The sequence below is a fragment of the Medicago truncatula genome, chromosome 6, assembly GCF_003473485.1.
Source record: "Medicago truncatula cultivar Jemalong A17 chromosome 6, MtrunA17r5.0-ANR, whole genome shotgun sequence".
Lineage (NCBI taxonomy): Eukaryota > Viridiplantae > Streptophyta > Magnoliopsida > Fabales > Fabaceae > Medicago > Medicago truncatula.
The window spans coordinates 20,568,887-20,590,942 of NC_053047.1; the positions used below are offsets into that span (position 1 = coordinate 20,568,887).

Sequence of the window (22,056 nt, forward strand, 5' to 3'; positions counted from 1 at the left end):
AACGCTTTACTCTCAGGTGCGATCATACCAGCACTAATGCACCGGATCCTATCAAACTCCGCAGTTAAGCGTGCTTGGGCGAGAGTAGTACTAGGATGGGTGACCTCTGGAAGTCCTTGTGTTGCACCTCTTTTTGCCAAAATTTCTTGTTCTTTTTGTTATTAGCGTAATTTTACGTCGTTTTTGAAAAATAAACTTCAATTGTATTTCATTTTTTCCGTTAATTTACGCACCCTAAAACTCTATTCGTTAATTAGCGTAGTTTGACGTAATAAACTTAGAAATGCATATATACAATTACAACGCTTTACTCTCAGGTGCGATCATACCAGCACTAATGCACCGGATCCATCAGAACTCGCAGTTAAGCGTGCTTGGGCGAGAGTAGTACTAGGATGGGTGACCTCCTAGGAAGTCCTTGTGTTGCACCTCTTTTTGCCAAAAATTTTTGTTCTTTTTGTTAATTAGCGTAATTTTACGTCGTTTTTGAAAAATAAACTTCAATTGTATTTTATTTTTTCCGTTAATTTACGCAACCTAAAACTCTATTCGTTAATTAGCGTAGTTTGACGTCTTTTTTGAAAAATAAACTTAGAAATGCATATATACAATTACAACGCTTTACTCTCAGGTGCGATCATACCAGCATAATGCACGGATCCCATCAGAACTCCGCAGTTAAGCGTGCTTGGGCGAGAGTAGTACTAGGATGGGTGACCTCCTGGGAAGTCCTTGTGTTGCACCTCTTTTTTGCCAAAATTTTACGTCGTTTTTGAAAAATAAACTTCGATTGTATTTCATTTTTTCCGTTAATTTACGCACCTAAAACTCTATTCGTTAATTAGCGTAGTTTGACGTCTTTTTTGAAAAATAAACTTAGAAATGCATATATACAATTACAACGCTTTACTCTCAGGTGCGATCATACCAGCACTAATGCACCGGATCCCATCAGAACTCCGCAGTTAAGCGTGCTTGGGCGAGAGTAGTACTAGGATGGGTGACCTCCTGGGAAGTCCTTGTGTTGCACCTCTTTTTGCCAAAATTTCTTGTTCTTTTTGTTAATTAGCGTAATTTTACGTCGTTTTTGAAAAATAAACTTCAATTGTATTTCATTTTTTCCGTTAATTTACGCACCCTAAAACTCTATTGTTAATTAGCGTAGTTTGACGTTTTTTTGAAAAATAAACTTAGAAATGCATATATACAATTACAACGCTTTACTCTCAGGTGCGATCATACCAGCACTAATGCACCGGATTCATCAGAACTCCGCAGTTAAGCGCGCTTGGGCGAGAGTAGTACTAGGATGGGTGACCTCCTGGGAAGTCCTTGTGTTGCACCTCTTTTTGCCAAAATTTTACGTCGTTTTTGAAAATAAACTTCAATTGTATTTCATTTTTTCCGTTAATTTACGCAACCTAAAACTCTATTCGTTAATTAGCGTAGTTTGACGTTTTTTTGAAAAATAAACTTAGAAATGCATATATACAATTACAACGCTTTACTCTCAGGTGCGATCATACCAGCATAATGCACGGATCCCATCAGAACTCCGCAGTTAAGCGTGCTTGGGCGAGAGTAGTACTAGGATGGGTGACCTCCTGGAAGTCCTTGTGTTGCACCTCTTTTTGCCAAAATTTCTTGTTCTTTTTGTTAATTAGCGTAATTTTACGTCGTTTTGAAAAATAAACTTCGATTGTATTTCATTTTTTCCGTTAATTTACGCAACCTAAAACTCTATTCGTTAATTAGCGTAGTTTGACGTCTTTTTTGAAAAATAAACTTAGAAATGCATATATACAATTACAACGCTTTACTCTCAGGTGCGATCATACCAGCACTAATGCACCGGATCCCATCAGAACTCCGCAGTTAAGCGTGCTTGGGCGAGAGTAGTACTAGGATGGGTGACCTCCTGGGAAGTCCTTGTGTTGCACCTCTTTTTGCCAAAATTTCTTGTTCTTTTTGTTAATTAGCGTAATTTTACGTCGTTTTTGAAAATAAACTTCATTGTATTTCATTTTTTCCGTTAATTTACGCAACCTAAAACTCTATTCGTTAATTAGCGTAGTTTGACGTCTTTTTTGAAAAATAAACTTAGAAATGCATATATACAATTACAACGCTTTACTCTCAGGTGCGATCATACCAGCACTAATGCACCGGATCCCATCAGAACTCCGCAGTTAAGCGTGCTTGGGCGAGAGTAGTACTAGGATGGGTGACCTCCTGGGAAGTCCTTGTGTTGCACCTCTTTTTGCCAAAATTTCTTGTTCTTTTTGTTAATTAGCGTAATTTTACGTCGTTTTTGAAAAATAAACTTCATTGTATTTCATTTTTTCCGTTAATTTACGCAACCTAAAACTCTATTCGTTAATTAGCGTAGTTTGACGTCTTTTTTGAAAAATAAACTTAGAAATGCATATATACAATTACAACGCTTTACTCTCAGGTGCGATCATACCAGCACTAATGCACGGATCCCATCAGAACTCCGCAGTTAAGCGTGCTTGGGCGAGAGTAGTACTAGGATGGGTGACCTCCTGGGAAGTCCTTGTGTTGCACCTCTTTTTGCCAAAATTTTACGTCGTTTTTGAAAAATAAACTTCGATTGTATTTCATTTTTTCCGTTAATTTACGCAACCTAAAACTCTATTCGTTAATTAGCGTAGTTTGACGTCTTTTTTGAAAAATAAACTTAGAAATGCATATATACAATTACAACGCTTTACTCTCAGGTGCGATCATACCAGCACTAATGCACCGGATCCCATCAGAACTCCGCAGTTAAGCGTGCTTGGGCGAGAGTAGTACTAGGATGGGTGACCTCCTGGAAGTCCTTGTGTTGCACCTCTTTTTGCCAAAATTTCTTGTTCTTTTTGTTAATTAGCGTAATTTTACGTCGTTTTTGAAAAATAAACTTCGATTGTATTTCATTTTTTCCGTTAATTTACGCAACCTAAAACTCTATTCGTTAATTAGCGTAGTTTGACGTCTTTTTTGAAAAATAAACTTAGAAATGCATATATACAATTACAACGCTTTACTCTCAGGTGCGATCATACCAGCACTAATGCACCGGATCCCATCAGAACTCCGCAGTTAAGCGTGCTTGGGCGAGAGTAGTACTAGGATGGGTGACCTCCTGGGAAGTCCTTGTGTTGCACCTCTTTTTGCCAAAATTTTACGTCGTTTTTGAAAAATAAACTTCGATTGTATTTCATTTTTTCCGTTAATTTACGCAACCTAAAACTCTATTCGTTAATTAGCGTAGTTTGACGTCTTTTTTGAAAAATAAACTTAGAAATGCATATATACAATTACAACGCTTTACTCTCAGGTGCGATCATACCAGCACTAATGCACCGGATCCCATCAGAACTCCGCAGTTAAGCGTGCTTGGGCGAGAGTAGTACTAGGATGGGTGACCTCCTGGGAAGTCCTTGTGTTGCACCTCTTTTTGCCAAAATTTTACGTCGTTTTTGAAAAATAAACTTCGATTGTATTTCATTTTTTCCGTTAATTTACGCAACCTAAAACTCTATTCGTTAATTAGCGTAGTTTGACGTCTTTTTTGAAAAATAAACTTAGAAATGCATATATACAATTACAACGCTTTACTCTCAGGTGCGATCATACCAGCACTAATGCACCGGATCCCATCAGAACTCCGCAGTTAAGCGTGCTTGGGCGAGAGTAGTACTAGGATGGGTGACCTCCTGGGAAGTCCTTGTGTTGCACCTCTTTTTGCCAAAATTTCTTGTTCTTTTGTTATTAGCGTAATTTTACGTCGTTTTTGAAAAATAAACTTCAATTGTATTTCATTTTTTCCGTTAATTTACGCAACCTAAAACTCTATTCGTTAATTAGCGTAGTTTGACGTCTTTTTTGAAAAATAAACTTAGAAATGCATATATACAATTACAACGCTTTACTCTCAGGTGCGATCATACCAGCACTAATGCACCGGATCCCATCAGAACTCCGCAGTTAAGCGTGCTTGGGCGAGAGTAGTACTAGGATGGGTGACCTCCTGGGAAGTCCTTGTGTTGCACCTCTTTTTGCCAAAATTTTTTACGTCGTTTTTGAAAAATAAACTTCGATTGTATTTCATTTTTTCCGTTAATTTACGCAACCTAAAACTCTATTCGTTAATTAGCGTAGTTTGACGTCTTTTTTGAAAATAAACTTAGAAATGCATATATACAATTACAACGCTTTACTCTCAGGTGCGATCATACCAGCACTAATGCACCGGATCCCATCAGAACTCCGCAGTTAAGCGTGCTTGGGCGAGAGTAGTACTAGGATGGGTGACCTCCTGGGAAGTCCTTGTGTTGCACCTCTTTTTGCCAAAATTTTTGTTTTTTGTTATTAGCGTAATTTTACGTCGTTTTTGAAAAATAAACTTCAATTGTATTTCATTTTTTCCGTTAATTTACGCAGCCTAAAACTCTATTCGTTAATTAGCGTAGTTTGACGTCTTTTTTGAAAAATAAACTTAGAAATGCATATATACAATTACAACGCTTTACTCTCAGGTGCGATCATACCAGCACTAATGCACCGGATCCCATCAGAACTCCGCAGTTAAGCGTGCTTGGGCGAGAGTAGTACTAGGATGGGTGACCTCCTGGGAAGTCCTTGTGTTGCACCTCTTTTTGCCAAAATTTTACGTCGTTTTTGAAAAATAAACTTCGATTGTATTTCATTTTTTCCGTTAATTTACGCAACCTAAAACTCTATTCGTTAATTAGCGTAGTTTGACGTCTTTTTTGAAAAATAAACTTAGAAATGCATATATACAATTACAACGCTTTACTCTCAGGTGCGATCATACCAGCACTAATGCACCGGATCCCATCAGAACTCCGCAGTTAAGCGTGCTTGGGCGAGAGTAGTACTAGGATGGGTGACCTCCTGGAAGTCCTTGTGTTGCACCTCTTTTTGCCAAAATTTCTTGTTCTTTTTGTTAATTAGCGTAATTTTACGTCGTTTTTGAAAAATAAACTTCGATTGTATTTCATTTTTTCCGTTAATTTACGCAACCTAAAACTCTATTCGTTAATTAGCGTAGTTTGACGTCTTTTTTGAAAAATAAACTTAGAAATGCATATATACAATTACAACGCTTTACTCTCAGGTGCGATCATACCAGCACTAATGCACGGATCCCATCAGAACTCCGCAGTTAAGCGTGCTTGGGCGAGAGTAGTACTAGGATGGGTGACCTCCTGGAAGTCCTTGTGTTGCACCTCTTTTTGCCAAAATTTTACGTCGTTTTTGAAAATAAACTTCGATTGTATTTCATTTTTTCCGTTAATTTACGCAACCTAAAACTCTATTCGTTAATTAGCGTAGTTTGACGTCTTTTTTGAAAAATAAACTTAGAAATGCATATATACAATTACAACGCTTTACTCTCAGGTGCGATCATACCAGCACTAATGCACCGGATCCCATCAGAACTCCGCAGTTAAGCGTGCTTGGGCGAGAGTAGTACTAGGATGGGTGACCTCCTGGGAAGTCCTTGTGTTGCACCTCTTTTGCCAAATTTTTGTTCTTTTGTAATAATTTTACGTCGTTTTTGAAAAATAAACTTCGATTGTATTTCATTTTTTCCGTTAATTTACGCAACCTAAAACTCTATTCGTTAATTAGCGTAGTTTGACGTCTTTTTTGAAAAATAAACTTAGAAATGCATATATACAATTACAACGCTTTACTCTCAGGTGCGATCATACCAGCACTAATGCACCGGATCCCATCAGAACTCCGCAGTTAAGCGTGCTTGGGCGAGAGTAGTACTAGGATGGGTGACCTCCTGGGAAGTCCTTGTGTTGCACCTCTTTTTGCCAAAAGTTTTACGTCGTTTTTGAAAAATAAACTTCGATTGTATTTCATTTTTTCCGTTAATTTACGCAACCTAAAACTCTATTCGTTAATTAGCGTAGTTTGACGTCTTTTTTGAAAAATAAACTTAGAAATGCATATATACAATTACAACGCTTTACTCTCAGGTGCGATCATACCAGCACTAATGCACCGGATCCCATCAGAACTCCGCAGTTAAGCGTGCTTGGGCGAGAGTAGTACTAGGATGGGTGACCTCCTGGGAAGTCCTTGTGTTGCACCTCTTTTTGCCAAAATTTTACGTCGTTTTTGAAAAATAAACTTCGATTGTATTTCATTTTTTCCGTTAATTTACGCAACCTAAAACTCTATTCGTTAATTAGCGTAGTTTGACGTCTTTTTTGAAAAATAAACTTAGAAATGCATATATACAATTACAACGCTTTACTCTCAGGTGCGATCATACCAGCACTAATGCACCGGATCCCATCAGAACTCCGCAGTTAAGCGTGCTTGGGCGAGAGTAGTACTAGGATGGGTGACCTCCTGGGAAGTCCTTGTGTTGCACCTCTTTTTGCCAAAATTTCTTGTTCTTTTTGTTAATTAGCGTAATTTTACGTCGTTTTGAAAAATAAACTTCGATTGTATTTCATTTTTTCCGTTAATTTACGCAACCTAAAACTCTATTCGTTAATTAGCGTAGTTTGACGTCTTTTTTGAAAAATAAACTTAGAAATGCATATATACAATTACAACGCTTTACTCTCAGGTGCGATCATACCAGCACTAATGCACCGGATCCCATCAGAACTCCGCAGTTAAGCGTGCTTGGGCGAGAGTAGTACTAGGATGGGTGACCTCCTGGGAAGTCCTTGTGTTGCACCTCTTTTTGCCAAAATTTTACGTCGTTTTTGAAAAATAAACTTCGATTGTATTTCATTTTTTCCGTTAATTTACGCAACCTAAAACTCTATTCGTTAATTAGCGTAGTTTGACGTCTTTTTGAAAAATAAACTTAGAAATGCATATATACAATTACAACGCTTTACTCTCAGGTGCGATCATACCAGCACTAATGCACCGGATCCCATCAGAACTCCGCAGTTAAGCGTGCTTGGGCGAGAGTAGTACTAGGATGGGTGACCTCCTGGGAAGTCCTTGTGTTGCACCTCTTTTTGCCAAAATTTTACGTCGTTTTTGAAAAATAAACTTCGATTGTATTTCATTTTTTCCGTTAATTTACGCAACCTAAAACTCTATTCGTTAATTAGCGTAGTTTGACGTCTTTTTTGAAAAATAAACTTAGAAATGCATATATACAATTACAACGCTTTACTCTCAGGTGCGATCATACCAGCACTAATGCACCGGATCCCATCAGAACTCCGCAGTTAAGCGTGCTTGGGCGAGAGTAGTACTAGGATGGGTGACCTCCTGGAAGTCCTTGTGTTGCACCTCTTTTTGCCAAAATTTTTACGTCGTTTTTGAAAAATAAACTTCGATTGTATTTCATTTTTTCCGTTAATTTACGCAACCTAAAACTCTATTCGTTAATTAGCGTAGTTTGACGTCTTTTTTGAAAAATAAACTTAGAAATGCATATATACAATTACAACGCTTTACTCTCAGGTGCGATCATACCAGCACTAATGCACCGGATCCCATCAGAACTCCGCAGTTAAGCGTGCTTGGCGAGAGTAGTACTAGGATGGGTGACCTCCTGGAAGTCCTTGTGTTGCACCTCTTTTTGCCAAAGTAATTTTACGTCGTTTTTGAAAAATAAACTTCGATTGTATTTCATTTTTTCCGTTAATTTACGCAACCTAAAACTCTATTCGTTAATTAGCGTAGTTTGACGTCTTTTTTGAAAATAAACTTAGAAATGCATATATACAATTACAACGCTTTACTCTCAGGTGCGATCATACCAGCACTAATGCACCGGATCCCATCAGAACTCCGCAGTTAAGCGTGCTTGGGCGAGAGTAGTACTAGGATGGGTGACCTCCTGGGAAGTCCTTGTGTTGCACCTCTTTTTGCCAAAATTTTTTTTTTTTTTAATTACGTCGTTTTTGAAAAATAAACTTCAATTGTATTTCATTTTTTCCGTTAATTAAATTACGCAGCCTAAAACTCTATTCGTTAATTAGCGTAGTTTGACGTCTTTTTTGAAAAATAAACTTAGAAATGCATATATACAATTACAACGCTTTACTCTCAGGTGCGATCATACCAGCACTAATGCACCGGATCCCATCAGAACTCCGCAGTTAAGCGTGCTTGGGCGAGAGTAGTACTAGGATGGGTGACCTCCTGGGAAGTCCTTGTGTTGCACCTCTTTTTGCCAAATTTTTGTTTTTTTTTATTTTACGTCGTTTTTGAAAATAAACTTCATTGTATTTCATTTTTTCCGTTAATTTACGCAGTCTAAAACTCTATTCGTTAATTACCGTAGTTTGACGTCTTTTTGAAAATAAACTTAGAAATGCATATATACAATTACAACGCTTTACTCTCAGGTGCGATCATACAGCACTAATGCACGGATCCCATCAGAACTCCGCAGTTAAGCGTGCTTGGGCGAGAGTAGTACTAGGATGGGTGACCTCCTGGGAAGTCCTTGTGTTGCACCTCTTTTTGCCAAAATTTTACGTCGTTTTTGAAAAATAAACTTCGATTGTATTTCATTTTTTCCGTTAATTTACGCAACCTAAAACTCTATTCGTTAATTAGCGTAGTTTGACGTCTTTTTTGAAAAATAAACTTAGAAATGCATATATACAATTACAACGCTTTACTCTCAGGTGCGATCATACCAGCACTAATGCACCGGATCCCATCAGAACTCCGCAGTTAAGCGTGCTTGGGCGAGAGTAGTACTAGGATGGGTGACCTCCTGGAAGTCCTTGTGTTGCACCTCTTTTTGCCAAAATTTCTTGTTCTTTTGTTAATTAGCGTAATTTTACGTCGTTTTTGAAAAATAAACTTCGATTGTATTTCATTTTTTTCCGTTAATTTACGCAACCTAAAACTCTATTCGTTAATTAGCGTAGTTTGACGTCTTTTTTGAAAAATAAACTTAGAAATGCATATATACAATTACAACGCTTTACTCTCAGGTGCGATCATACCAGCACTAATGCACCGGATCCCATCAGAACTCCGCAGTTAAGCGTGCTTGGGCGAGAGTAGTACTAGGATGGGTGACCTCCTGGGAAGTCCTTGTGTTGCACCTCTTTTTGCCAAAATTTTACGTCGTTTTTGAAAAATAAACTTCGATTGTATTTCATTTTTTCCGTTAATTTACGCAACCTAAAACTCTATTCGTTAATTAGCGTAGTTTGACGTCTTTTTTGAAAAATAAACTTAGAAATGCATATATACAATTACAACGCTTTACTCTCAGGTGCGATCATACCAGCACTAATGCACCGGATCCCATCAGAACTCCGCAGTTAAGCGTGCTTGGGCGAGAGTAGTACTAGGATGGGTGACCTCCTGGAAGTCCTTGTGTTGCACCTCTTTTTGCCAAAAGTTTTTACGTCGTTTTTGAAAAATAAACTTCGATTGTATTTCATTTTTTTCCGTTAATTTACGCAACCTAAAACTCTATTCGTTAATTAGCGTAGTTTGACGTCTTTTTTGAAAAATAAACTTAGAAATGCATATATACAATTACAACGCTTTACTCTCAGGTGCGATCATACCAGCACTAATGCACCGGATCCCATCAGAACTCCGCAGTTAAGCGTGCTTGGGCGAGAGTAGTACTAGGATGGGTGACCTCCTGGGAAGTCCTTGTGTTGCACCTCTTTTTGCCAAATTTTTTTTTTTGTTATTAGCGTAATTTTACGTCGTTTTTGAAAATAAACTTCGATTGTATTTCATTTTTTCCGTTAATTTACGCAACCTAAAACTCTATTCGTTAATTAGCGTAGTTTGACGTCTTTTTTGAAAAATAAACTTAGAAATGCATATATACAATTACAACGCTTTACTCTCAGGTGCGATCATACCAGCACTAATGCACCGGATCCCATCAGAACTCCGCAGTTAAGCGTGCTTGGGCGAGAGTAGTACTAGGATGGGTGACCTCCTGGAAGTCCTTGTGTTGCACCTCTTTTTGCCAAAATTTTACGTCGTTTTTGAAAAATAAACTTCGATTGTATTTCATTTTTTCCGTTAATTTACGCAACCTAAAACTCTATTCGTTAATTAGCGTAGTTTGACGTCTTTTTTGAAAAATAAACTTAGAAATGCATATATACAATTACAACGCTTTACTCTCAGGTGCGATCATACCAGCACTAATGCACCGGATCCCATCAGAACTCCGCAGTTAAGCGTGCTTGGGCGAGAGTAGTACTAGGATGGGTGACCTCCTGGGAAGTCCTTGTGTTGCACCTCTTTTTGCCAAAAGTTTTTACGTCGTTTTTGAAAAATAAACTTCGATTGTATTTCATTTTTTCCGTTAATTTACGCAACCTAAAACTCTATTCGTTAATTAGCGTAGTTTGACGTCTTTTTTGAAAAATAAACTTAGAAATGCATATATACAATTACAACGCTTTACTCTCAGGTGCGATCATACCAGCACTAATGCACCGGATCCCATCAGAACTCCGCAGTTAAGCGTGCTTGGGCGAGAGTAGTACTAGGATGGGTGACCTCCTGGGAAGTCCTTGTGTTGCACCTCTTTTTGCCAAAATTTCTTTTACGTTCGTCTTTTTGAAAAATAAACTTAGAAATGCATATATACAATTACAACGCTTTACTCTCAGGTGCGATCATACAGCACTAATGCACCGGATCCATCAGAACTCCGCAGTTAAGCGTGCTTGGGCGAGAGTAGTACTAGGATGGGTGACCTCCTGGGAAGTCCTTGTGTTGCACCTCTTTTTGCCAAAATTTTACGTCGTTTTTGAAAAATAAACTTCGATTGTATTTCATTTTTTCCGTTAATTTACGCAACCTAAAACTCTATTCGTTAATTAGCGTAGTTTGACGTCTTTTTTGAAAAATAAACTTAGAAATGCATATATACAATTACAACGCTTTACTCTCAGGTGCGATCATACCAGCACTAATGCACCGGATCCCATCAGAACTCCGCAGTTAAGCGTGCTTGGGCGAGAGTAGTACTAGGATGGGTGACCTCCTGGAAGTCCTTGTGTTGCACCTCTTTTTGCCAAACGTATTTTACGTCGTTTTTGAAAAATAAACTTCGATTGTATTTCATTTTTTCCGTTAATTTACGCAACCTAAAACTCTATTCGTTAATTAGCGTAGTTTGACGTCTTTTTTGAAAATAAACTTAGAAATGCATATATACAATTACAACGCTTTACTCTCAGGTGCGATCATACCAGCACTAATGCACCGGATCCCATCAGAACTCCGCAGTTAAGCGTGCTTGGCGAGAGTAGTACTAGGATGGGTGACCTCCTGGGAAGTCCTTGTGTTGCACCTCTTTTTGCCAAAATTTTACGTCGTTTTTGAAAAATAAACTTCGATTGTATTTCATTTTTTCCGTTAATTTACGCAACCTAAAACTCTATTCGTTAATTAGCGTAGTTTGACGTCTTTTTTGAAAAATAAACTTAGAAATGCATATATACAATTACAACGCTTTACTCTCAGGTGCGATCATACCAGCACTAATGCACCGGATCCCATCAGAACTCCGCAGTTAAGCGTGCTTGGGCGAGAGTAGTACTAGGATGGGTGACCTCCTGGGAAGTCCTTGTGTTGCACCTCTTTTTGCCAAATTTTTGTTCTTTTGTTAATAATTTTACGTCGTTTTTGAAAAATAAACTTCGATTGTATTTCATTTTTTCCGTTAATTTACGCAACCTAAAACTCTATTCGTTAATTAGCGTAGTTTGACGTCTTTTTTGAAAAATAAACTTAGAAATGCATATATACAATTACAACGCTTTACTCTCAGGTGCGATCATACCAGCACTAATGCACCGGATCCCATCAGAACTCCGCAGTTAAGCGTGCTTGGGCGAGAGTAGTACTAGGATGGGTGACCTCCTGGGAAGTCCTTGTGTTGCACCTCTTTTTGCCAAAATTTTTACGTCGTTTTTGAAAAATAAACTTCGATTGTATTTCATTTTTTCCGTTAATTTACGCAACCTAAAACTCTATTCGTTAATTAGCGTAGTTTGACGTCTTTTTTGAAAAATAAACTTAGAAATGCATATATACAATTACAACGCTTTACTCTCAGGTGCGATCATACCAGCACTAATGCACCGGATCCCATCAGAACTCCGCAGTTAAGCGTGCTTGGGCGAGAGTAGTACTAGGATGGGTGACCTCCTGGGAAGTCCTTGTGTTGCACCTCTTTTTGCCAAAATTTTTACGTCGTTTTTGAAAAATAAACTTCGATTGTATTTCATTTTTTCCGTTAATTTACGCAACCTAAAACTCTATTCGTTAATTAGCGTAGTTTGACGTCTTTTTTGAAAAATAAACTTAGAAATGCATATATACAATTACAACGCTTTACTCTCAGGTGCGATCATACCAGCACTAATGCACCGGATCCCATCAGAACTCCGCAGTTAAGCGTGCTTGGGCGAGAGTAGTACTAGGATGGGTGACCTCCTGGAAGTCCTTGTGTTGCACCTCTTTTTGCCAAAATTTTGTTCTTTTGTTAATTACGTATTTTACGTCGTTTTGAAAAATAAACTTCGATTGTATTTCATTTTTTCCGTTAATTTACGCAACCTAAAACTCTATTCGTTAATTAGCGTAGTTTGACGTCTTTTTTGAAAAATAAACTTAGAAATGCATATATACAATTACAACGCTTTACTCTCAGGTGCGATCATACCAGCACTAATGCACCGGATCCCATCAGAACTCCGCAGTTAAGCGTGCTTGGGCGAGAGTAGTACTAGGATGGGTGACCTCCTGGGAAGTCCTTGTGTTGCACCTCTTTTTGCCAAAATTTTACGTCGTTTTTGAAAAATAAACTTCGATTGTATTTCATTTTTTCCGTTAATTTACGCAACCTAAAACTCTATTCGTTAATTAGCGTAGTTTGACGTCTTTTTTGAAAAATAAACTTAGAAATGCATATATACAATTACAACGCTTTACTCTCAGGTGCGATCATACCAGCACTAATGCACCGGATCCCATCAGAACTCCGCAGTTAAGCGTGCTTGGGCGAGAGTAGTACTAGGATGGGTGACCTCCTGGGAAGTCCTTGTGTTGCACCTCTTTTTGCCAAAATTTTACGTCGTTTTTGAAAAATAAACTTCGATTGTATTTCATTTTTTCCGTTAATTTACGCAACCTAAAACTCTATTCGTTAATTAGCGTAGTTTGACGTCTTTTTTGAAAAATAAACTTAGAAATGCATATATACAATTACAACGCTTTACTCTCAGGTGCGATCATACCAGCACTAATGCACCGGATCCCATCAGAACTCCGCAGTTAAGCGTGCTTGGCGAGAGTAGTACTAGGATGGGTGACCTCCTGGAAGTCCTTGTGTTGCACCTCTTTTTGCCAAAATTTTACGTCGTTTTTGAAAAATAAACTTCGATTGTATTTCATTTTTTCCGTTAATTTACGCAACCTAAAACTCTATTCGTTAATTAGCGTAGTTTGACGTCTTTTTTGAAAAATAAACTTAGAAATGCATATATACAATTACAACGCTTTACTCTCAGGTGCGATCATACCAGCACTAATGCACCGGATCCCATCAGAACTCCGCAGTTAAGCGTGCTTGGGCGAGAGTAGTACTAGGATGGGTGACCTCCTGGGAAGTCCTTGTGTTGCACCTCTTTTTGCCAAAATTGGTTTTACGTCGTTTTTGAAAAATAAACTTCGATTGTATTTCATTTTTTCCGTTAATTTACGCAACCTAAAACTCTATTCGTTAATTAGCGTAGTTTGACGTCTTTTTTGAAAAATAAACTTAGAAATGCATATATACAATTACAACGCTTTACTCTCAGGTGCGATCATACCAGCACTAATGCACCGGATCCCATCAGAACTCCGCAGTTAAGCGTGCTTGGGCGAGAGTAGTACTAGGATGGGTGACCTCCTGGAAGTCCTTGTGTTGCACCTCTTTTTGCCAAAATTGCGTTTTACGTCGTTTTTGAAAAATAAACTTCGATTGTATTTCATTTTTTCCGTTAATTTACGCAACCTAAAACTCTATTCGTTAATTAGCGTAGTTTGACGTCTTTTTTGAAAAATAAACTTAGAAATGCATATATACAATTACAACGCTTTACTCTCAGGTGCGATCATACCAGCACTAATGCACCGGATCCCATCAGAACTCCGCAGTTAAGCGTGCTTGGGCGAGAGTAGTACTAGGATGGGTGACCTCCTGGAAGTCCTTGTGTTGCACCTCTTTTTGCCAAAATTTTGTTCTTTTGTTATTAGCGTAATTTTACGTCGTTTTTGAAAAATAAACTTCAATTGTATTTCATTTTTTCCGTTAATTTACGCAACCTAAAACTCTATTCGTTAATTAGCGTAGTTTGACGTCTTTTTTGAAAAATAAACTTAGAAATGCATATATACAATTACAACGCTTTACTCTCAGGTGCGATCATACCAGCACTAATGCACCGGATCCCATCAGAACTCCGCAGTTAAGCGTGCTTGGGCGAGAGTAGTACTAGGATGGGTGACCTCCTGGGAAGTCCTTGTGTTGCACCTCTTTTTATTAGCGTAATTTTACGTCGTTTTTGAAAAATAAACTTCATTGTATTTCATTTTTTCCGTTAATTTACGCAACCTAAAACTCTATTCGTTAATTAGCGTAGTTTGACGTCTTTTTTGAAAAATAAACTTAGAAATGCATATATACAATTACAACGCTTTACTCTCAGGTGCGATCATACCAGCACTAATGCACCGGATCCCATCAGAACTCCGCAGTTAAGCGTGCTTGGGCGAGAGTAGTACTAGGATGGGTGACCTCCTGGGAAGTCCTTGTGTTGCACCTCTTTTTGCCAAATTTTTACGTCGTTTTTGAAAAATAAACTTCGATTGTATTTCATTTTTTCCGTTAATTTACGCAACCTAAAACTCTATTCGTTAATTAGCGTAGTTTGACGTCTTTTTTGAAAAATAAACTTAGAAATGCATATATACAATTACAACGCTTTACTCTCAGGTGCGATCATACCAGCACTAATGCACCGGATCCCATCAGAACTCCGCAGTTAAGCGCGCTTGGGCGAGAGTAGTACTAGGATGGGTGACCTCCTGGAAGTCCTTGTGTTGCACCTCTTTTTGCCAAAATTTTGTTCTTTTGTTATTAGCGTAATTTTACGTCGTTTTTGAAAAATAAACTTCATTGTATTTCATTTTTTCCGTTAATTTACGCAACCTAAAACTCTATTCGTTAATTAGCGTAGTTTGACGTCTTTTTTGAAAAATAAACTTAGAAATGCATATATACAATTACAACGCTTTACTCTCAGGTGCGATCATACCAGCACTAATGCACCGGATCCCATCAGAACTCCGCAGTTAAGCGTGCTTGGGCGAGAGTAGTACTAGGATGGGTGACCTCCTGGGAAGTCCTTGTGTTGCACCTCTTTTTGCCAAAATTTTACGTCGTTTTTGAAAAATAAACTTCATTGTATTTCATTTTTTCCGTTAATTTACGCAACCTAAAACTCTATTCGTTAATTAGCGTAGTTTGACGTCTTTTTTGAAAAATAAACTTAGAAATGCATATATACAATTACAACGCTTTACTCTCAGGTGCGATCATACCAGCACTAATGCACCGGATCCCATCAGAACTCCGCAGTTAAGCGTGCTTGGGCGAGAGTAGTACTAGGATGGGTGACCTCCTGGGAAGTCCTTGTGTTGCACCTCTTTTTGCCAAAATTTCTTGTTCTTTTTGTTAATTAGCGTAATTTTACGTCGTTTTTGAAAAATAAACTTCATTGTATTTCATTTTTTCCGTTAATTTACGCAACCTAAAACTCTATTCGTTAATTAGCGTAGTTTGACGTCTTTTTTGAAAAATAAACTTAGAAATGCATATATACAATTACAACGCTTTACTCTCAGGTGCGATCATACCAGCACTAATGCACCGGATCCCATCAGAACTCCGCAGTTAAGCGTGCTTGGGCGAGAGTAGTACTAGGATGGGTGACCTCCTGGGAAGTCCTTGTGTTGCACCTCTTTTTGCCAAAATTTTATACGTTCGTTTTTGAAAAATAAACTTCGATTGTATTTCATTTTTTCCGTTAATTTACGCAACCTAAAACTCTATTCGTTAATTAGCGTAGTTTGACGTCTTTTTTGAAAAATAAACTTAGAAATGCATATATACAATTACAACGCTTTACTCTCAGGTGCGATCATACCAGCACTAATGCACCGGATCCCATCAGAACTCCGCAGTTAAGCGTGCTTGGGCGAGAGTAGTACTAGGATGGGTGACCTCCTGGGAAGTCCTTGTGTTGCACCTCTTTTTGCCAAAATTTTACGTCGTTTTTGAAAAATAAACTTCGATTGTATTTCATTTTTTCCGTTAATTTACGCAACCTAAAACTCTATTCGTTAATTAGCGTAGTTTGACGTCTTTTTTGAAAAATAAACTTAGAAATGCATATATACAATTACAACGCTTTACTCTCAGGTGCGATCATACCAGCACTAATGCACCGGATCCCATCAGAACTCCGCAGTTAAGCGTGCTTGGGCGAGAGTAGTACTAGGATGGGTGACCTCCTGGGAAGTCCTTGTGTTGCACCTCTTTTTGCCAAAATTTCTTGTTCTTTTTGTTAATTAGCGTAATTTTACGTCGTTTTTGAAAAATAAACTTCATTGTATTTCATTTTTTCCGTTAATTTACGCAACCTAAAACTCTATTCGTTAATTAGCGTAGTTTGACGTCTTTTTTGAAAAATAAACTTAGAAATGCATATATACAATTACAACGCTTTACTCTCAGGTGCGATCATACCAGCACTAATGCACCGGATCCCATCAGAACTCCGCAGTTAAGCGTGCTTGGGCGAGAGTAGTACTAGGATGGGTGACCTCCTGGGAAGTCCTTGTGTTGCACCTCTTTTTGCCAAAATTTCTTGTTCTTTTTGTTAATTAGCGTAATTTTACGTCGTTTTTGAAAAATAAACTTCATTGTATTTCATTTTTTCCGTTAATTTACGCAACCTAAAACTCTATTCGTTAATTAGCGTAGTTTGACGTCTTTTTTGAAAAATAAACTTAGAAATGCATATATACAATTACAACGCTTTACTCTCAGGTGCGATCATACCAGCACTAATGCACCGGATCCCATCAGAACTCCGCAGTTAAGCGTGCTTGGGCGAGAGTAGTACTAGGATGGGTGACCTCCTGGGAAGTCCTTGTGTTGCACCTCTTTTTGCCAAAATTTTACGTCGTTTTTGAAAAATAAACTTCATTGTATTTCATTTTTTCCGTTAATTTACGCAACCTAAAACTCTATTCGTTAATTAGCGTAGTTTGACGTCTTTTTTGAAAAATAAACTTAGAAATGCATATATACAATTACAACGCTTTACTCTCAGGTGCGATCATACCAGCACTAATGCACCGGATCCCATCAGAACTCCGCAGTTAAGCGTGCTTGGGCGAGAGTAGTACTAGGATGGGTGACCTCCTGGGAAGTCCTTGTGTTGCACCTCTTTTTGCCAAAATTTCTTGTTCTTTTTGTTAATTAGCGTAATTTTACGTCGTTTTTGAAAAATAAACTTCAATTGTATTTCATTTTTTCCGTTAATTTACGCAACCTAAAACTCTATTCGTTAATTAGCGTAGTTTGACGTCTTTTTTGAAAAATAAACTTAGAAATGCATATATACAATTACAACGCTTTACTCTCAGGTGCGATCATACCAGCACTAATGCACCGGATCCCATCAGAACTCCGCAGTTAAGCGTGCTTGGGCGAGAGTAGTACTAGGATGGGTGACCTCCTGGGAAGTCCTTGTGTTGCACCTCTTTTTGCCAAAATTTCTTGTTCTTTTTGTTAATTAGCGTAATTTTACGTCGTTTTTGAAAAATAAACTTCAATTGTATTTCATTTTTTCCGTTAATTTACGCAACCTAAAACTCTATTCGTTAATTAGCGTAGTTTGACGTCTTTTTTGAAAAATAAACTTAGAAATGCATATATACAATTACAACGCTTTACTCTCAGGTGCGATCATACCAGCACTAATGCACCGGATCCCATCAGAACTCCGCAGTTAAGCGTGCTTGGGCGAGAGTAGTACTAGGATGGGTGACCTCCTGGGAAGTCCTTGTGTTGCACCTCTTTTTGTTCTTGTCTAATAATTTTACGTCGTTTTTGAAAAATAAACTTCATTGTATTTCATTTTTTCCGTTAATTTACGCAACCTAAAACTCTATTCGTTAATTAGCGTAGTTTGACGTCTTTTTTGAAAAATAAACTTAGAAATGCATATATACAATTACAACGCTTTACTCTCAGGTGCGATCATACCAGCACTAATGCACCGGATCCCATCAGAACTCCGCAGTTAAGCGTGCTTGGGCGAGAGTAGTACTAGGATGGGTGACCTCCTGGGAAGTCCTTGTGTTGCACCTCTTTTTGCCAAAATTTTGTTCTTTTGTTATTAGCGTATTTTCGTTTTTGAAAAATAAACTTCAATTGTATTTCATTTTTTCCGTTAATTTACGCAACCTAAAACTCTATTCGTTAATTAGCGTAGTTTGACGTCTTTTTTGAAAAATAAACTTAGAAATGCATATATACAATTACAACGCTTTACTCTCAGGTGCGATCATACCAGCACTAATGCACCGGATCCCATCAGAACTCCGCAGTTAAGCGTGCTTGGGCGAGAGTAGTACTAGGATGGGTGACCTCCTGGGAAGTCCTTGTGTTGCACCTCTTTTTGCCAAAATTTCTTGTTCTTTTTGTTAATTAGCGTAATTTTACGTCGTTTTTGAAAAATAAACTTCATTGTATTTCATTTTTTCCGTTAATTTACGCAACCTAAAACTCTATTCGTTAATTAGCGTAGTTTGACGTCTTTTTTGAAAAATAAACTTAGAAATGCATATATACAATTACAACGCTTTACTCTCAGGTGCGATCATACCAGCACTAATGCACCGGATCCCATCAGAACTCCGCAGTTAAGCGGCTTGGCGAGAGTAGTACTAGGATGGGTGACCTCCTGGGAAGTCCTTGTGTTGCACTCTTTTCTTTTTTTTTTTGTTAATTAATTTTACGTCGTTTTTGAAAATAAACTTCATTGTATTTCATTTTTTTCGTTAATTTACGCACCCTAAAACTCTATTCGTTAATCAGCCTAGTTTGACGTCTTTTTTGAAAAATAAACTTAGAAATGCATATATACAATTACAACGCTTTACTCTCAGGTGCGATCATACCAGCACTAATGCACCGGATCCCATCAGAACTCCGCAGTTAAGCGGGCTTGGGCGAGAGTAGTACTAGGATGGGTGACCTCCTGGGAAGTCCTTGTGTTGCACCTCTTTTTGCCAAATTTTGTTCTTTTGTTAATTAGCGTAATTTTACGTCGTTTTTGAAAAATAAACTTCAATTGTATTTCATTTTTTCCGTTAATTTACGCAACCTAAAACTCTATTCGTTAATTAGCGTAGTTTGACGTCTTTTTTGAAAAATAAACTTAGAAATGCATATATACAATTACAACGCTTTACTCTCAGGTGCGATCATACCAGCACTAATGCACCGGATCCCATCAGAACTCCGCAGTTAAGCGTGCTTGGGCGAGAGTAGTACTAGGATGGGTGACCTCCTGGGAAGTCCTTGTGTTGCACCTCTTTTTGCCAAAATTTCTTGTTCTTTTTGTTAATTAGCGTAATTTTACGTCGTTTTTGAAAAATAAACTTCAATTGTATTTCATTTTTTCCGTTAATTTACGCAACCTAAAACTCTATTCGTTAATTAGCGTAGTTTGACGTCTTTTTTGAAAAATAAACTTAGAAATGCATATATACAATTACAACGCTTTACTCTCAGGTGCGATCATACCAGCACTAATGCACCGGATCCCATCAGAACTCCGCAGTTAAGCGTGCTTGGGCGAGAGTAGTACTAGGATGGGTGACCTCCTGGGAAGTCCTTGTGTTGCACCTCTTTTTGCCAAAATTTCTTGTTCTTTTTGTTAATTAGCGTAATTTTACGTCGTTTTTGAAAAATAAACTTCATTGTATTTCATTTTTTCCGTTAATTTACGCAACCTAAAACTCTATTCGTTAATTAGCGTAGTTTGACGTCTTTTTTGAAAAATAAACTTAGAAATGCATATATACAATTACAACGCTTTACTCTCAGGTGCGATCATACCAGCACTAATGCACCGGATCCCATCAGAACTCCGCAGTTAAGCGTGCTTGGGCGAGAGTAGTACTAGGATGGGTGACCTCCTGGGAAGTCCTTGTGTTGCACCTCTTTTTGCCAAAATTTCTTGTTCTTTTTGTTAATTAGCGTAATTTTACGTCGTTTTTGAAAAATAAACTTCAATTGTATTTCATTTTTTCCGTTAATTTACGCAACCTAAAACTCTATTCGTTAATTAGCGTAGTTTGACGTCTTTTTTGAAAAATAAACTTAGAAATGCATATATACAATTACAACGCTTTACTCTCAGGTGCGATCATACCAGCACTAATGCACCGGATCCCATCAGAACTCCGCAGTTAAGCGTGCTTGGGCGAGAGTAGTACTAGGATGGGTGACCTCCTGGGAAGTCCTTGTGTTGCACCTCTTTTTGCCAAAATTTCTTGTTCTTTTTGTTAATTAGCGTAATTTTACGTCGTTTTTGAAAAATAAACTTCATTGTATTTCATTTTTTCCGTTAATTTACGCAACCTAAAACTCTATTCGTTAATTAGCGTAGTTTGACGTCTTTTTTGAAAAATAAACTTAGAAATGCATATATACAATTACAACGCTTTACTCTCAGGTGCGATCATACCAGCACTAATGCACCGGATCCCATCAGAACTCCGCAGTTAAGCGTGCTTGGGCGAGAGTAGTACTAGGATGGGTGACCTCCTGGGAAGTCCTTGTGTTGCACCTCTTTTTGCCAAAATTTCTTGTTCTTTTTGTTAATTAGCGTAATTTTACGTCGTTTTTGAAAAATAAACTTCATTGTATTTCATTTTTTCCGTTAATTTACGCAACCTAAAACTCTATTCGTTAATTAGCGTAGTTTGACGTCTTTTTTGAAAAATAAACTTAGAAATGCATATATACAATTACAACGCTTTACTCTCAGGTGCGATCATACCAGCACTAATGCACCGGATCCCATCAGAACTCCGCAGTTAAGCGTGCTTGGGCGAGAGTAGTACTAGGATGGGTGACCTCCTGGGAAGTCCTTGTGTTGCACCTCTTTTTGCCAAAATTTCTTGTTCTTTTGTTAATTAGCGTAATTTTACGTCGTTTTTGAAAAATAAACTTCATTGTATTTCATTTTTTCCGTTAATTTACGCAACCTAAAACTCTATTCGTTAATTAGCGTAGTTTGACGTCTTTTTTGAAAAATAAACTTAGAAATGCATATATACAATTACAACGCTTTACTCTCAGGTGCGATCATACCAGCACTAATGCACCGGATCCCATCAGAACTCCGCAGTTAAGCGCGCTTGGGCGAGAGTAGTACTAGGATGGGTGACCTCCTGGGAAGTCCTTGTGTTGCACCTCTTTTTGCCAAATTTCTTGTTCTTTTTGTTAATTAGCGTAATTTTACGTCGTTTTTGAAAAATAAACTTCATTGTATTTCATTTTTTCCGTTAATTTACGCAACCTAAAACTCTATTCGTTAATTAGCGTAGTTTGACGTCTTTTTTGAAAAATAAACTTAGAAATGCATATATACAATTACAACGCTTTACTCTCAGGTGCGATCATACCAGCACTAATGCACCGGATCCCATCAGAACTCCGCAGTTAAGCGGCTTGGGCGAGAGTAGTACTAGGATGGGTGACCTCCTGGGAAGTCCTTGTGTTGCACCTCTTTTTGCCAAAATTTCTTGTTCTTTTTGTTAATTAGCGTAATTTTACGTCGTTTTTGAAAAATAAACTTCATTGTATTTCATTTTTTCCGTTAATTTACGCAACCTAAAACTCTATTCGTTAATTAGCGTAGTTTGACGTCTTTTTTGAAAAATAAACTT

General features: G+C 37.8%; 74 non-coding genes across 74 annotated transcripts; all 74 read left to right on the forward strand.

The window, feature by feature from the left end:
• Positions 1 to 14: 14 nt before the first annotated feature.
• LOC120576763 (5S ribosomal RNA) lies at positions 15 to 130 on the forward strand. Its single transcript, XR_005642841.1, has one exon. It is a non-coding gene; the product is annotated as a 5S ribosomal RNA (ribosomal RNA).
• Positions 131 to 315: 185 nt separating this feature from the next.
• On the forward strand, positions 316 to 432 carry LOC120576721 (5S ribosomal RNA). The gene has a single exon (XR_005642799.1). It is a non-coding gene; the product is annotated as a 5S ribosomal RNA (ribosomal RNA).
• A 197-nt stretch (positions 433 to 629) lies between these two features.
• Positions 630 to 746, forward strand: LOC120576655 (5S ribosomal RNA). Its single transcript, XR_005642733.1, has one exon. It is a non-coding gene; the product is annotated as a 5S ribosomal RNA (ribosomal RNA).
• Positions 747 to 914: 168 nt separating this feature from the next.
• LOC120576211 (5S ribosomal RNA) lies at positions 915 to 1,033 on the forward strand. The gene has a single exon (XR_005642287.1). It is a non-coding gene; the product is annotated as a 5S ribosomal RNA (ribosomal RNA).
• Positions 1,034 to 1,228: 195 nt separating this feature from the next.
• Positions 1,229 to 1,346, forward strand: LOC120576582 (5S ribosomal RNA). Its single transcript, XR_005642660.1, has one exon. It is a non-coding gene; the product is annotated as a 5S ribosomal RNA (ribosomal RNA).
• Positions 1,347 to 1,512: 166 nt separating this feature from the next.
• LOC120576745 (5S ribosomal RNA) lies at positions 1,513 to 1,628 on the forward strand. Its single transcript, XR_005642823.1, has one exon. It is a non-coding gene; the product is annotated as a 5S ribosomal RNA (ribosomal RNA).
• A 196-nt stretch (positions 1,629 to 1,824) lies between these two features.
• LOC120576271 (5S ribosomal RNA) lies at positions 1,825 to 1,943 on the forward strand. Its single transcript, XR_005642348.1, has one exon. It is a non-coding gene; the product is annotated as a 5S ribosomal RNA (ribosomal RNA).
• Positions 1,944 to 2,138: 195 nt separating this feature from the next.
• Positions 2,139 to 2,257, forward strand: LOC120576295 (5S ribosomal RNA). Its single transcript, XR_005642373.1, has one exon. It is a non-coding gene; the product is annotated as a 5S ribosomal RNA (ribosomal RNA).
• Positions 2,258 to 2,453: 196 nt separating this feature from the next.
• LOC120576424 (5S ribosomal RNA) lies at positions 2,454 to 2,571 on the forward strand. The gene has a single exon (XR_005642502.1). It is a non-coding gene; the product is annotated as a 5S ribosomal RNA (ribosomal RNA).
• A 168-nt stretch (positions 2,572 to 2,739) lies between these two features.
• On the forward strand, positions 2,740 to 2,857 carry LOC120576400 (5S ribosomal RNA). The gene has a single exon (XR_005642478.1). It is a non-coding gene; the product is annotated as a 5S ribosomal RNA (ribosomal RNA).
• A 197-nt stretch (positions 2,858 to 3,054) lies between these two features.
• LOC120576306 (5S ribosomal RNA) lies at positions 3,055 to 3,173 on the forward strand. The gene has a single exon (XR_005642384.1). It is a non-coding gene; the product is annotated as a 5S ribosomal RNA (ribosomal RNA).
• A 168-nt stretch (positions 3,174 to 3,341) lies between these two features.
• On the forward strand, positions 3,342 to 3,460 carry LOC120576317 (5S ribosomal RNA). Its single transcript, XR_005642395.1, has one exon. It is a non-coding gene; the product is annotated as a 5S ribosomal RNA (ribosomal RNA).
• Positions 3,461 to 3,628: 168 nt separating this feature from the next.
• LOC120576328 (5S ribosomal RNA) lies at positions 3,629 to 3,747 on the forward strand. The gene has a single exon (XR_005642406.1). It is a non-coding gene; the product is annotated as a 5S ribosomal RNA (ribosomal RNA).
• A 195-nt stretch (positions 3,748 to 3,942) lies between these two features.
• Positions 3,943 to 4,061, forward strand: LOC120576339 (5S ribosomal RNA). The gene has a single exon (XR_005642417.1). It is a non-coding gene; the product is annotated as a 5S ribosomal RNA (ribosomal RNA).
• A 169-nt stretch (positions 4,062 to 4,230) lies between these two features.
• Positions 4,231 to 4,349, forward strand: LOC120576350 (5S ribosomal RNA). Its single transcript, XR_005642428.1, has one exon. It is a non-coding gene; the product is annotated as a 5S ribosomal RNA (ribosomal RNA).
• Positions 4,350 to 4,542: 193 nt separating this feature from the next.
• Positions 4,543 to 4,661, forward strand: LOC120576361 (5S ribosomal RNA). The gene has a single exon (XR_005642439.1). It is a non-coding gene; the product is annotated as a 5S ribosomal RNA (ribosomal RNA).
• A 168-nt stretch (positions 4,662 to 4,829) lies between these two features.
• On the forward strand, positions 4,830 to 4,947 carry LOC120576401 (5S ribosomal RNA). Its single transcript, XR_005642479.1, has one exon. It is a non-coding gene; the product is annotated as a 5S ribosomal RNA (ribosomal RNA).
• Positions 4,948 to 5,144: 197 nt separating this feature from the next.
• On the forward strand, positions 5,145 to 5,261 carry LOC120576568 (5S ribosomal RNA). The gene has a single exon (XR_005642646.1). It is a non-coding gene; the product is annotated as a 5S ribosomal RNA (ribosomal RNA).
• A 167-nt stretch (positions 5,262 to 5,428) lies between these two features.
• Positions 5,429 to 5,547, forward strand: LOC120576372 (5S ribosomal RNA). Its single transcript, XR_005642450.1, has one exon. It is a non-coding gene; the product is annotated as a 5S ribosomal RNA (ribosomal RNA).
• A 186-nt stretch (positions 5,548 to 5,733) lies between these two features.
• LOC120576384 (5S ribosomal RNA) lies at positions 5,734 to 5,852 on the forward strand. Its single transcript, XR_005642462.1, has one exon. It is a non-coding gene; the product is annotated as a 5S ribosomal RNA (ribosomal RNA).
• Positions 5,853 to 6,021: 169 nt separating this feature from the next.
• LOC120576395 (5S ribosomal RNA) lies at positions 6,022 to 6,140 on the forward strand. Its single transcript, XR_005642473.1, has one exon. It is a non-coding gene; the product is annotated as a 5S ribosomal RNA (ribosomal RNA).
• Positions 6,141 to 6,308: 168 nt separating this feature from the next.
• On the forward strand, positions 6,309 to 6,427 carry LOC120576406 (5S ribosomal RNA). Its single transcript, XR_005642484.1, has one exon. It is a non-coding gene; the product is annotated as a 5S ribosomal RNA (ribosomal RNA).
• A 196-nt stretch (positions 6,428 to 6,623) lies between these two features.
• Positions 6,624 to 6,742, forward strand: LOC120576417 (5S ribosomal RNA). Its single transcript, XR_005642495.1, has one exon. It is a non-coding gene; the product is annotated as a 5S ribosomal RNA (ribosomal RNA).
• A 167-nt stretch (positions 6,743 to 6,909) lies between these two features.
• LOC120576428 (5S ribosomal RNA) lies at positions 6,910 to 7,028 on the forward strand. Its single transcript, XR_005642506.1, has one exon. It is a non-coding gene; the product is annotated as a 5S ribosomal RNA (ribosomal RNA).
• Positions 7,029 to 7,196: 168 nt separating this feature from the next.
• Positions 7,197 to 7,314, forward strand: LOC120576402 (5S ribosomal RNA). The gene has a single exon (XR_005642480.1). It is a non-coding gene; the product is annotated as a 5S ribosomal RNA (ribosomal RNA).
• Positions 7,315 to 7,483: 169 nt separating this feature from the next.
• On the forward strand, positions 7,484 to 7,600 carry LOC120576588 (5S ribosomal RNA). The gene has a single exon (XR_005642666.1). It is a non-coding gene; the product is annotated as a 5S ribosomal RNA (ribosomal RNA).
• A 170-nt stretch (positions 7,601 to 7,770) lies between these two features.
• LOC120576439 (5S ribosomal RNA) lies at positions 7,771 to 7,889 on the forward strand. The gene has a single exon (XR_005642517.1). It is a non-coding gene; the product is annotated as a 5S ribosomal RNA (ribosomal RNA).
• A 186-nt stretch (positions 7,890 to 8,075) lies between these two features.
• On the forward strand, positions 8,076 to 8,194 carry LOC120576450 (5S ribosomal RNA). Its single transcript, XR_005642528.1, has one exon. It is a non-coding gene; the product is annotated as a 5S ribosomal RNA (ribosomal RNA).
• Positions 8,195 to 8,373: 179 nt separating this feature from the next.
• On the forward strand, positions 8,374 to 8,490 carry LOC120576665 (5S ribosomal RNA). The gene has a single exon (XR_005642743.1). It is a non-coding gene; the product is annotated as a 5S ribosomal RNA (ribosomal RNA).
• A 168-nt stretch (positions 8,491 to 8,658) lies between these two features.
• Positions 8,659 to 8,776, forward strand: LOC120576403 (5S ribosomal RNA). The gene has a single exon (XR_005642481.1). It is a non-coding gene; the product is annotated as a 5S ribosomal RNA (ribosomal RNA).
• A 197-nt stretch (positions 8,777 to 8,973) lies between these two features.
• Positions 8,974 to 9,092, forward strand: LOC120576461 (5S ribosomal RNA). The gene has a single exon (XR_005642539.1). It is a non-coding gene; the product is annotated as a 5S ribosomal RNA (ribosomal RNA).
• A 168-nt stretch (positions 9,093 to 9,260) lies between these two features.
• On the forward strand, positions 9,261 to 9,378 carry LOC120576404 (5S ribosomal RNA). Its single transcript, XR_005642482.1, has one exon. It is a non-coding gene; the product is annotated as a 5S ribosomal RNA (ribosomal RNA).
• Positions 9,379 to 9,549: 171 nt separating this feature from the next.
• LOC120576472 (5S ribosomal RNA) lies at positions 9,550 to 9,668 on the forward strand. Its single transcript, XR_005642550.1, has one exon. It is a non-coding gene; the product is annotated as a 5S ribosomal RNA (ribosomal RNA).
• Positions 9,669 to 9,858: 190 nt separating this feature from the next.
• Positions 9,859 to 9,976, forward strand: LOC120576405 (5S ribosomal RNA). Its single transcript, XR_005642483.1, has one exon. It is a non-coding gene; the product is annotated as a 5S ribosomal RNA (ribosomal RNA).
• Positions 9,977 to 10,144: 168 nt separating this feature from the next.
• On the forward strand, positions 10,145 to 10,263 carry LOC120576483 (5S ribosomal RNA). The gene has a single exon (XR_005642561.1). It is a non-coding gene; the product is annotated as a 5S ribosomal RNA (ribosomal RNA).
• A 170-nt stretch (positions 10,264 to 10,433) lies between these two features.
• On the forward strand, positions 10,434 to 10,552 carry LOC120576495 (5S ribosomal RNA). The gene has a single exon (XR_005642573.1). It is a non-coding gene; the product is annotated as a 5S ribosomal RNA (ribosomal RNA).
• Positions 10,553 to 10,635: 83 nt separating this feature from the next.
• Positions 10,636 to 10,752, forward strand: LOC120576674 (5S ribosomal RNA). The gene has a single exon (XR_005642752.1). It is a non-coding gene; the product is annotated as a 5S ribosomal RNA (ribosomal RNA).
• Positions 10,753 to 10,920: 168 nt separating this feature from the next.
• Positions 10,921 to 11,038, forward strand: LOC120576407 (5S ribosomal RNA). Its single transcript, XR_005642485.1, has one exon. It is a non-coding gene; the product is annotated as a 5S ribosomal RNA (ribosomal RNA).
• A 170-nt stretch (positions 11,039 to 11,208) lies between these two features.
• LOC120576482 (5S ribosomal RNA) lies at positions 11,209 to 11,326 on the forward strand. Its single transcript, XR_005642560.1, has one exon. It is a non-coding gene; the product is annotated as a 5S ribosomal RNA (ribosomal RNA).
• Positions 11,327 to 11,494: 168 nt separating this feature from the next.
• LOC120576506 (5S ribosomal RNA) lies at positions 11,495 to 11,613 on the forward strand. The gene has a single exon (XR_005642584.1). It is a non-coding gene; the product is annotated as a 5S ribosomal RNA (ribosomal RNA).
• A 188-nt stretch (positions 11,614 to 11,801) lies between these two features.
• LOC120576517 (5S ribosomal RNA) lies at positions 11,802 to 11,920 on the forward strand. The gene has a single exon (XR_005642595.1). It is a non-coding gene; the product is annotated as a 5S ribosomal RNA (ribosomal RNA).
• A 169-nt stretch (positions 11,921 to 12,089) lies between these two features.
• LOC120576528 (5S ribosomal RNA) lies at positions 12,090 to 12,208 on the forward strand. Its single transcript, XR_005642606.1, has one exon. It is a non-coding gene; the product is annotated as a 5S ribosomal RNA (ribosomal RNA).
• A 169-nt stretch (positions 12,209 to 12,377) lies between these two features.
• LOC120576408 (5S ribosomal RNA) lies at positions 12,378 to 12,495 on the forward strand. Its single transcript, XR_005642486.1, has one exon. It is a non-coding gene; the product is annotated as a 5S ribosomal RNA (ribosomal RNA).
• Positions 12,496 to 12,686: 191 nt separating this feature from the next.
• Positions 12,687 to 12,805, forward strand: LOC120576539 (5S ribosomal RNA). The gene has a single exon (XR_005642617.1). It is a non-coding gene; the product is annotated as a 5S ribosomal RNA (ribosomal RNA).
• Positions 12,806 to 12,973: 168 nt separating this feature from the next.
• LOC120576550 (5S ribosomal RNA) lies at positions 12,974 to 13,092 on the forward strand. The gene has a single exon (XR_005642628.1). It is a non-coding gene; the product is annotated as a 5S ribosomal RNA (ribosomal RNA).
• Positions 13,093 to 13,260: 168 nt separating this feature from the next.
• On the forward strand, positions 13,261 to 13,377 carry LOC120576589 (5S ribosomal RNA). Its single transcript, XR_005642667.1, has one exon. It is a non-coding gene; the product is annotated as a 5S ribosomal RNA (ribosomal RNA).
• A 168-nt stretch (positions 13,378 to 13,545) lies between these two features.
• On the forward strand, positions 13,546 to 13,664 carry LOC120576561 (5S ribosomal RNA). The gene has a single exon (XR_005642639.1). It is a non-coding gene; the product is annotated as a 5S ribosomal RNA (ribosomal RNA).
• A 172-nt stretch (positions 13,665 to 13,836) lies between these two features.
• Positions 13,837 to 13,954, forward strand: LOC120576409 (5S ribosomal RNA). The gene has a single exon (XR_005642487.1). It is a non-coding gene; the product is annotated as a 5S ribosomal RNA (ribosomal RNA).
• A 173-nt stretch (positions 13,955 to 14,127) lies between these two features.
• LOC120576410 (5S ribosomal RNA) lies at positions 14,128 to 14,245 on the forward strand. The gene has a single exon (XR_005642488.1). It is a non-coding gene; the product is annotated as a 5S ribosomal RNA (ribosomal RNA).
• A 193-nt stretch (positions 14,246 to 14,438) lies between these two features.
• On the forward strand, positions 14,439 to 14,557 carry LOC120576572 (5S ribosomal RNA). Its single transcript, XR_005642650.1, has one exon. It is a non-coding gene; the product is annotated as a 5S ribosomal RNA (ribosomal RNA).
• Positions 14,558 to 14,727: 170 nt separating this feature from the next.
• LOC120576583 (5S ribosomal RNA) lies at positions 14,728 to 14,846 on the forward strand. Its single transcript, XR_005642661.1, has one exon. It is a non-coding gene; the product is annotated as a 5S ribosomal RNA (ribosomal RNA).
• Positions 14,847 to 15,014: 168 nt separating this feature from the next.
• On the forward strand, positions 15,015 to 15,132 carry LOC120576520 (5S ribosomal RNA). Its single transcript, XR_005642598.1, has one exon. It is a non-coding gene; the product is annotated as a 5S ribosomal RNA (ribosomal RNA).
• A 192-nt stretch (positions 15,133 to 15,324) lies between these two features.
• Positions 15,325 to 15,443, forward strand: LOC120576594 (5S ribosomal RNA). The gene has a single exon (XR_005642672.1). It is a non-coding gene; the product is annotated as a 5S ribosomal RNA (ribosomal RNA).
• Positions 15,444 to 15,610: 167 nt separating this feature from the next.
• On the forward strand, positions 15,611 to 15,729 carry LOC120576606 (5S ribosomal RNA). Its single transcript, XR_005642684.1, has one exon. It is a non-coding gene; the product is annotated as a 5S ribosomal RNA (ribosomal RNA).
• A 196-nt stretch (positions 15,730 to 15,925) lies between these two features.
• On the forward strand, positions 15,926 to 16,044 carry LOC120576617 (5S ribosomal RNA). Its single transcript, XR_005642695.1, has one exon. It is a non-coding gene; the product is annotated as a 5S ribosomal RNA (ribosomal RNA).
• A 171-nt stretch (positions 16,045 to 16,215) lies between these two features.
• LOC120576628 (5S ribosomal RNA) lies at positions 16,216 to 16,334 on the forward strand. Its single transcript, XR_005642706.1, has one exon. It is a non-coding gene; the product is annotated as a 5S ribosomal RNA (ribosomal RNA).
• A 168-nt stretch (positions 16,335 to 16,502) lies between these two features.
• On the forward strand, positions 16,503 to 16,621 carry LOC120576639 (5S ribosomal RNA). Its single transcript, XR_005642717.1, has one exon. It is a non-coding gene; the product is annotated as a 5S ribosomal RNA (ribosomal RNA).
• Positions 16,622 to 16,817: 196 nt separating this feature from the next.
• On the forward strand, positions 16,818 to 16,936 carry LOC120576650 (5S ribosomal RNA). The gene has a single exon (XR_005642728.1). It is a non-coding gene; the product is annotated as a 5S ribosomal RNA (ribosomal RNA).
• A 196-nt stretch (positions 16,937 to 17,132) lies between these two features.
• Positions 17,133 to 17,251, forward strand: LOC120576661 (5S ribosomal RNA). Its single transcript, XR_005642739.1, has one exon. It is a non-coding gene; the product is annotated as a 5S ribosomal RNA (ribosomal RNA).
• A 167-nt stretch (positions 17,252 to 17,418) lies between these two features.
• On the forward strand, positions 17,419 to 17,537 carry LOC120576672 (5S ribosomal RNA). The gene has a single exon (XR_005642750.1). It is a non-coding gene; the product is annotated as a 5S ribosomal RNA (ribosomal RNA).
• A 197-nt stretch (positions 17,538 to 17,734) lies between these two features.
• On the forward strand, positions 17,735 to 17,853 carry LOC120576683 (5S ribosomal RNA). The gene has a single exon (XR_005642761.1). It is a non-coding gene; the product is annotated as a 5S ribosomal RNA (ribosomal RNA).
• Positions 17,854 to 18,050: 197 nt separating this feature from the next.
• LOC120576694 (5S ribosomal RNA) lies at positions 18,051 to 18,169 on the forward strand. Its single transcript, XR_005642772.1, has one exon. It is a non-coding gene; the product is annotated as a 5S ribosomal RNA (ribosomal RNA).
• Positions 18,170 to 18,344: 175 nt separating this feature from the next.
• On the forward strand, positions 18,345 to 18,463 carry LOC120576705 (5S ribosomal RNA). Its single transcript, XR_005642783.1, has one exon. It is a non-coding gene; the product is annotated as a 5S ribosomal RNA (ribosomal RNA).
• Positions 18,464 to 18,651: 188 nt separating this feature from the next.
• LOC120576717 (5S ribosomal RNA) lies at positions 18,652 to 18,770 on the forward strand. Its single transcript, XR_005642795.1, has one exon. It is a non-coding gene; the product is annotated as a 5S ribosomal RNA (ribosomal RNA).
• A 196-nt stretch (positions 18,771 to 18,966) lies between these two features.
• LOC120576746 (5S ribosomal RNA) lies at positions 18,967 to 19,083 on the forward strand. Its single transcript, XR_005642824.1, has one exon. It is a non-coding gene; the product is annotated as a 5S ribosomal RNA (ribosomal RNA).
• Positions 19,084 to 19,261: 178 nt separating this feature from the next.
• Positions 19,262 to 19,380, forward strand: LOC120576389 (5S ribosomal RNA). The gene has a single exon (XR_005642467.1). It is a non-coding gene; the product is annotated as a 5S ribosomal RNA (ribosomal RNA).
• Positions 19,381 to 19,573: 193 nt separating this feature from the next.
• Positions 19,574 to 19,692, forward strand: LOC120576728 (5S ribosomal RNA). The gene has a single exon (XR_005642806.1). It is a non-coding gene; the product is annotated as a 5S ribosomal RNA (ribosomal RNA).
• A 197-nt stretch (positions 19,693 to 19,889) lies between these two features.
• On the forward strand, positions 19,890 to 20,008 carry LOC120576739 (5S ribosomal RNA). Its single transcript, XR_005642817.1, has one exon. It is a non-coding gene; the product is annotated as a 5S ribosomal RNA (ribosomal RNA).
• Positions 20,009 to 20,204: 196 nt separating this feature from the next.
• On the forward strand, positions 20,205 to 20,323 carry LOC120576750 (5S ribosomal RNA). Its single transcript, XR_005642828.1, has one exon. It is a non-coding gene; the product is annotated as a 5S ribosomal RNA (ribosomal RNA).
• A 197-nt stretch (positions 20,324 to 20,520) lies between these two features.
• LOC120576761 (5S ribosomal RNA) lies at positions 20,521 to 20,639 on the forward strand. Its single transcript, XR_005642839.1, has one exon. It is a non-coding gene; the product is annotated as a 5S ribosomal RNA (ribosomal RNA).
• A 196-nt stretch (positions 20,640 to 20,835) lies between these two features.
• LOC120576167 (5S ribosomal RNA) lies at positions 20,836 to 20,954 on the forward strand. The gene has a single exon (XR_005642282.1). It is a non-coding gene; the product is annotated as a 5S ribosomal RNA (ribosomal RNA).
• A 196-nt stretch (positions 20,955 to 21,150) lies between these two features.
• On the forward strand, positions 21,151 to 21,269 carry LOC120576178 (5S ribosomal RNA). The gene has a single exon (XR_005642283.1). It is a non-coding gene; the product is annotated as a 5S ribosomal RNA (ribosomal RNA).
• Positions 21,270 to 21,464: 195 nt separating this feature from the next.
• LOC120576370 (5S ribosomal RNA) lies at positions 21,465 to 21,583 on the forward strand. Its single transcript, XR_005642448.1, has one exon. It is a non-coding gene; the product is annotated as a 5S ribosomal RNA (ribosomal RNA).
• Positions 21,584 to 21,778: 195 nt separating this feature from the next.
• Positions 21,779 to 21,896, forward strand: LOC120576530 (5S ribosomal RNA). Its single transcript, XR_005642608.1, has one exon. It is a non-coding gene; the product is annotated as a 5S ribosomal RNA (ribosomal RNA).
• The last annotated feature ends 160 nt before the right edge of the window (positions 21,897 to 22,056 follow it).